This window comes from Lynx rufus, unplaced genomic scaffold (genome assembly GCF_022079265.1).
Source record: "Lynx rufus isolate CCGP_SWC_20201006 ecotype Redwood Valley unplaced genomic scaffold, mLynRuf1.p SCAF_35, whole genome shotgun sequence".
Classification (NCBI taxonomy): domain Eukaryota; kingdom Metazoa; phylum Chordata; class Mammalia; order Carnivora; family Felidae; genus Lynx; species Lynx rufus.
In genome coordinates, this window is record NW_025814851.1 from 716,792 (window position 1) to 724,055 (window position 7,264).

General features: G+C 44.0%; 1 protein-coding gene across 9 annotated transcripts in view; it reads right to left on the reverse strand.

Moving 5' to 3' along the window:
• HUWE1 (HECT, UBA and WWE domain containing E3 ubiquitin protein ligase 1) overlaps positions 1-4,284 on the reverse strand; it is a 172,760-nt gene extending 168,476 nt beyond the window's left edge. For 8 of the 9 annotated variants that reach the window (XM_047093663.1, XM_047093664.1, XM_047093667.1 and 5 more), the window contains exon 1: positions 1,582-1,736. The gene's annotated coding sequence lies outside the window, so the exon portion shown is untranslated. Of the gene's footprint in view, positions 1-1,581; positions 1,737-4,219 lie in introns of those variants that run through there. The other variant, XM_047093660.1, reaches the window with a different exon arrangement.
• Between the last annotated feature and the right edge of the window lie 2,980 nt (positions 4,285-7,264).

Here is a 7,264-nt window from a genome sequence, read left to right on the forward strand (position 1 = left end):
TTTCCACCATACCAGTGCCTCCCTTGACTGGAGAATGTTGGTGTCTCCTCAATGTTTGCAAGGCTAAGGGAGCCTAAGAGAAAACAATGGTGAATATGTAATCTATAAAGAAAACAAATGATAGGGAATTGTCTACAGTAATGGTGGAATGGGGGAAAGGCAGAGAAAAAAGTAGAACAGGGCAATGATTGAGGGTCAGAGGATAATCAAAGCTATTTTATTTTCTACCACATGGAGGAGGGGAAAATGTAGTGGAGCCTGACAGGAGGGTATCTTCTCTCTAAGGGATGGAAGTCCTGAAAAAAGAACACGGGGAGGGGTATAAAAGAACTGAGAAGCATGTTAGGAGGTGATCAGAAGCAAAGATAGAGGTCCACAAACCAAGAGGACTCAGGAACTCAGAGGAAGGCAGGGAAAAGGGGCAGTTCCCAAGCTTGCAAAGAAAGACTGCAGGGTATAGAGAAGGACAAAAAGTTGGTTTATTGGAAGATTATCCTCCACAGCTTTTCCTCTAGGGTTCTGGCGGGGGGCCGGGGGTGTCGGGGAGCGTAAGGAGGAAGGAAAGGCTAACAGCCCCAAGAACAGATGATTTGCAATCATCCAACCACCAATCCATTCATTGTTCCATCTAAGAGTTAAAAGTGGTCGAGCAGCCTGCAAAGTTGCAGAAATCAGTGTCGTGTACTCGAATCAGGGTCATACAAATCTGAAGACCTGAGGAAACGGAAGGCTACTGTACAGTTCCATCCACAAAGATGGAATAAATGCAAGAAAGGGGAAAGGCTCTACTCAACACTTGCGTCAAGAGAACCAATGGAAGAGGGAGACAGGACAGGTTAGAGAACTTGGCTAAGCTTTTCCTTAATAGGGCTGGGGTTACAGGGAAAAGCTCCTCTTAAATACAATCCTCAAATATCCATGTGGATGAGGACAGAATTAGGGGAAAAGGAGGAGGAGTACGTCAGAGACACCAAAACTAGACCCCTAAATCTTAGTTCAAACACCAAGGCAGTTGGGGAAGTAGAACCCACCTCAACTCAAGAAAAACCAGGGGATTCATCTGGGCCGCTGAAGGGGCGGAGAACAGAGGCAGGCCCGATAAAAGGTAGTGGAAAGGGAACCAGCCGTCGTAGGTTGGTCCCCTTCCCTCCACCGCCCAATCTAACCCCAACCCCAGTCCCTAACTAACTCCAGGTCTCCCGCCCCCCACCCTTCCCAACCCGCCCACTGCAGTGGCGACAACCGATTGGTGGGGCAAAGGCGGGCCCACACGCGACTGAGGCCCGGGAAATGGTGTCGCCTCAACCGAACAGAGACGGCGTGGTTTTCGCCTCAGGTTTGGCTTACCGGCACCTCACTGTTTCCCCAACCTTCACCTTCTTAACGTCGGGTGCCTGAGAAGCGTCATAAACGCGGACAGCCAACACTTCAGTCTCGGGTCCTGGCCGGACAGACATCATCTCCCGCCGCCATCTTAACAGCAAGCGAACCGACCCTAGTCACTGCCCCCCTCCCCCAAGCTACCTCCGCCACCGCCAACGGATCCCACGAGGACGTAACCCCGCTCGCGCGAGAACTCACCGGATAAGAACAGCACGAGCCGAAGACGCTACCGCCGCCTCCGCGGCTGCTGCAGTCCGTACACTAACCGCGGCCGCCTCCGCGCGATCCCGCGAGAACCTCCTACCGGACGGGAAAAGCCTGAGCCCAGCCCTTCCCAGACCCCTCCTCCCACCAAAGCCGAAGTCTTTACGGTTCCGCTCTCACCCTACGCGAAGCGAAGAGCAAATGACGCACAACCTCACTAAGCACCGAGGGGCGGAGCCAATCTGCCGCTGCCGCCGGCTCCCGCATGCGCCAAGAGAACTATCGCGATATTACGTTTTAGTTTCTGCGAGACCTTCGAATTCACTGCAGGATGCCGCCCGCGCCTCGCCTTTAGGAAACACGAGATCTCGCGAGACCTAATGCACGCTCCTAAAAAGGAGAGAGGCGGAGCTTCATGAAAATGACTGGGAGTTTTTCGGGGGGAAGGGAGGAACCTCCCGTCCTGCAGGGATCTCGCCTACCACGAGGTTTCCGACCCACTGCGGAGCTGGCTGCCAAACCTCGCGATGACACAGCTCAGCGCCAAATCTCGGCCATGTCCTGAAAACTGCCTCCGCCCCCGATCTAAGGTGTCTAGAGCCTAGTGCTTGAGGAAAATTTAAAAAGTCAACCTGTTTATTCTCACGCTCCCGTACAGAGCTGTACCAATTAACCAAACTGCGTTCTGGAAGAGGAGCAATGGGTCCCCCATTGTTACCTGCCTCCAGTAGTCACATATTATCCTGGACTAACACATGAAAGACGTTCAGTCTCACAATAAGCTCACAAATGCAAATGAAAACAATGACATAACATTTTTTGCCCATTAGATCGGGGAAAAAATTTTAAGACCTAATAACCACACTCCTTCCATCGCCGCACTGCAGGCTAACCTGAATCCATCTTAATGTAACGAAAGGCTCATATCGTTAGTTCTAGCTCTAAAGCCACTAATTTTTAACTCCTGACGCTTTACCTTGGCATAACCAAAAGATCCAATAAAGTGGTTTTCTCCAAACAAAGGAGTCTGCCCTCAAAGGAAAATTCAAGCGGGGGATGGGGGGTGCGTGCTTGCAGTTTTTAATATGGCAGTTTTTCCACGTCTAGCCAACAATGTTTCTCCAATAAATCTTGGATCCAATCTGGCTCGATTTGTGGGCTTTTCTATTCTAATGCATTGTTCTGTCCATTCTAATTTAAATACTGTTCCTTTAGAGTACATTTTAATAGCTGGTAATACAAATACCCCCATCTTTACTTATCTTTTAAAATATTTTCTCGGTTTTTCTTAGCCATCTTTTTTTCTGGATGAACTTTAGAATAATATTAAGTTCCAAAAACTTGGCATATTTATTGAAATTCCATCAATTGTATAACTCAACATAGGAAAAATTACCATCACTACAAAATTGAGCCTTCCTACCGAGAAGCATGGTATCCCTTCTCCATGTATGCAAACGTTCTTTTATTATATACCTCAATAAAGTTTTGTAGTTTACTTCTAGGTATTTTTTCGTTTTTCTTGCTACTGCGAATGGGGTTTTTAATATTAAAATTTCGAAATGCTTATTGCTTATAGATATTTTATATTTGCCTACTTACTTTTATAATCGGGCAAATAAAAAATATGTTCAATTTCACTGGTAATCAGAGAAATGCAAATGAAAACAATGACATACCATTTTTTGCGCTTCAAATTGGCCCAAATAACAAAGATTGATAATAATTCATGTTGGCACAACTGTGGAAAAATGGGCAATATTGCACAACATTGGAAGAGTGTAAATCAGTATAGCCTTTTGGTAAGGCAATTTGGACAAATCTATCAAAATTCAAAATGCATATACACTGAGTAGCGATTACTCTTCTAAGAATTTGTCCTACGGAAATACTCATACATGTGCATGAAACGTATATATACAAACCCATTCATTATAGCATTGCTTGTAATAGCCCCCTTCCCCCCGCCAAAGGGAAACCAGCTAATGTACACCAATCGGGAAATGGTTAAATAAACTGTAGTACAATCATACAATGCAGCTGTTTATAAATGAGATAAATTTAGAGTCCCTGATATATGAAGATCTACAAGATATATTAAGTTTTTAAAAAGCAATTAGCCGAAACGAATGTTTTTGCGTGTGTGTGTGTAGTACCATTTAGATACCAAAACATACATATACAACGCCTAGTAGTTACCCGCGAAGCCTGCCTATCGGCCCCTCACCTTCCCCCTCCTCTGAGGCCGCCTTCCGAGAACCCGTGAGATAAACGCTGAAGGCCTGGCCTCTACTCCCTCTCTAGGGCCACTTGGCCACAGCTAATGCCGGTACCTCGCATCCCCACTGTCAGCCGCTCTCCCGCCGCGCTGCCTGCCGCTGCCCTGCTGCCCCAGAAGATGCGGCTAGCTTTGGGCTGGCGCTTGCCAAGGCCTGGGGGAGGGGAGAGAAGGCGGGGTTGAGGGAGGGCTGGGGCAGGCCGCCGGGCCCCTTCACCAGCCTCCCCTGCTGGCTCCCCAAGGCCGCCACCTCCGCGACTCTGCGCAGGGTCCCGTGGGAACAACCCTCCGCGAGGAGCCGAGGACGGCCTCGCGAGCAAAGGCCGCCCCCCGACCCGGGGAAAAGACGCTTACCTCGGTGGCAGTAGCTCCGCGGGGCCCGCGAGAGCGTGCCCGGTCCGCGGCCCTGCTTCGGCCCTGCTCCCTTCGCTCGCCCTCCGCGGAAAACCTACCCCTCTGGCTCTCCTCACACCCGATCTGAGGCTCCACCCCCCCGCTTGAGAAGCCCCGCCCCTGCCCCTCTAGAGAGCACTCCCTCCGCGGTGGAGTAGAGTCCCCTATAGCGGACTGCGCCTGAGCTATTTATTTCCTGTCCAGCATATCCAACAGTAGAGGATAGTAGGGTCGCTAAGGAATTGGGATCTGATTCGAGGCACGATGTGAGCCGCTGAAGGGTGACGTGATTTGATTTGATTTGATTTACGTTTAAAAATTAACAATCTCTCCGGCCGCCTTGTGAAGAATGGGGGGCAAGAGGGCAAGCGGGGACACGGTGTGGAGGGCTGGAGACGACGGGGACGCTGACCACAGTGAATCCCCCCCCCCTCCGCGGCAAACCCTTAGAACACGTACTTCAGGCACGTAGTAAGCTCTCAATAAACATCCTCTTTATTGTTCTCCTTGGTATTATTTGGGGTGGTAGTGCGATTGGCAGAATTTATAGAGGATCTGCACCTGTGAATGCATAGGAATAAAAAGGATCTGGTAGGAGATACCCCTATTAATCGCGCTTCATCTGGGTTGCAGAATGAGATTAGAAAGTGAAAAGAGAGGGGAATTTTGAATCGCAACTTTAAATACTTCGATAAGGTTTGAGTTTTTTTAAAGCATGTATTAACTTAGTATTTTAAAGCATAAAGACAAAAGGCAATATCCAAAGTACTCTTGAGACATAGAGGAAATAAAAACTATAATTATACCTTCCAGTTCTAATTCTAGCCCTCCAGAACAGTGGTTCATGCCTCGAATTGAGAATCTGATGAATGGATCCACTGCCTGCCAAATAAATATTTATACATAAAATTTTGTGTATGATCTCTGCTTTATGGAGGCCCCTTTTCAGAGAGATTGATCCATTAAATATTTAATGGGTGAATGTTATTCCATTGTAATGTTAATTATTTAACCAGGATTCTATTTTTAGGTTTTTTTTAATTAAAAGAAATACAGACATGAACTTTGATATAACTAAATATGTGCATATTTCTAAGATTTTTCTCGAGGAGAAATTTGTAGAAGTGGAATAGATAGGGTCAAAAGGTCACTCCTCCCAAAAGCACATGACAGGCTTTTCCGAACAATTTTAACAATATACGGTCCCACCAGAAATACGTGAGAATTCCAATTTATTTGGATATTCCAATATCCTCATCAATAGTGCTTATAGTCTTCAAAAAATCTTTTAATTTAGTAAGGCTTTTGACTCTAATTCCAATCTCTCACAGCAACTGCATTAATTCTAATAATCCATGGGCTCTATGCCTAATTCTAACCCCTACATTTCTACTGTTAATTCCTAGGCCCCATAAAGTCTAGTTTTCCAACTCCTAATTCTAAAATCCCACTTACCTCCACAATCCTCGTTATCATTTCAATCTGTAGCATCCTTTAGTTCTCTTGGCAATTGCACTCCTTTTATAGTCTTAATTCCAACCAGCATCCCCTTACACACACACACACACACACACACACACACACACACACACACTTCTATTTTTCTTATTGTAGAATATTCAGAAAATATATGAAAGCATAAAGAAAATACCAAAAGATAAAAAACTTGTAATCTCACCACCTAGAGAAGACCACTATTAATGCTTTAGTTTTGTCCTCCTTGCCTTTTACTATGCATTATATATGTATTTATAGTTTTTTTTTAATGTTTGTTTATTTCTGAGACAGAGAGAGACAGAGCATGAGTAGGGGAGGGGCAGAAAGAGAGGGAGACACAGAATCAGAAGCAGGCTCCAGGCTCTGAGCTGTCAGCACAGAGCCCGACGCGGGGCTCGAACTCACAGACTGCGAGATCATGACCTGGGCTGAAGTTGGATGCTTAACCAACTGAGCCACCCAGGCGCCCCTATAGTTTTAAACAAAAGTATGGCATGCTGTTATTTAATAACCTAGTAAATATTTTCCATACAATTAAATATTTGTCTATAACATTTTATTTTATTTTATTTTATTTTATTTTATAACATCATTTTAATGACATGAAACATTCTTTAGCTTTTTGTCCTTTTTTCATTTTACAAAGGTTTTCCTAATTACACATGAATGAATACATTATTGCAAAACACTTAACACAGATAAATTTAAAGTTCCTCTTAGATTCATATACACATATAGAAATACATAGCTTTGTTTTGTGTTTTTTCCTTTTTGAAGATATAAATGACATCCTATTTTATGTATTGTTCTGTTCATTGCTGTATTCACTTTCTGTGGCTTGAAGATCTTTCCATGTCAGTGTATATAAATCTACCTCAATTATTTTATGTACTGCATAGTATTCCATTGAGTGAGTGTACTATAGTTAACTATTGATATAGTCACCCATTGATAAATATATATTGTTTTCAATTTTTTACTATTAGAGTGTTATTTTTTCTTACTATTGACAGTGCTGCAGTGAAAATCCTTGTACATTTTTTGTGCATATGCTAAAATATTTCTGTAAGACAAATATGGAAAAGTGAAATAGATAGCTCAAAGACAGCACATTTTGAAATTTTAATATTTAATGACAAATTGCCATGCAGAATGACTCAGTTTATACCTCCACCAGCAGTGAATAAGAATAACCATTCCCCTAAATTTTTATCCACACTCAATATTAACCAATTGTTTGAATATTTTGCCAATGTGATGGGTGAAAAATGTCTTATTATTTGCATTTTGCTGATTGTTAGTGAGGTTAAGGGATAGTTTCATATGTTGGTGGGCTACTTGCTTGTGTTGGTTTGTGACTTGCCTGTTCATATCTTTTATCTGTTTTCCAGTTGCATTATTTGGCTTCTTGTTACTGAATTATGTAGTCTGGATATAAATCTTTGTTACATGTGTGGGAAATGTTTCGCAGACCTCTGCTTATTTTTAAATTTTGCTCGTGGGGTCTTT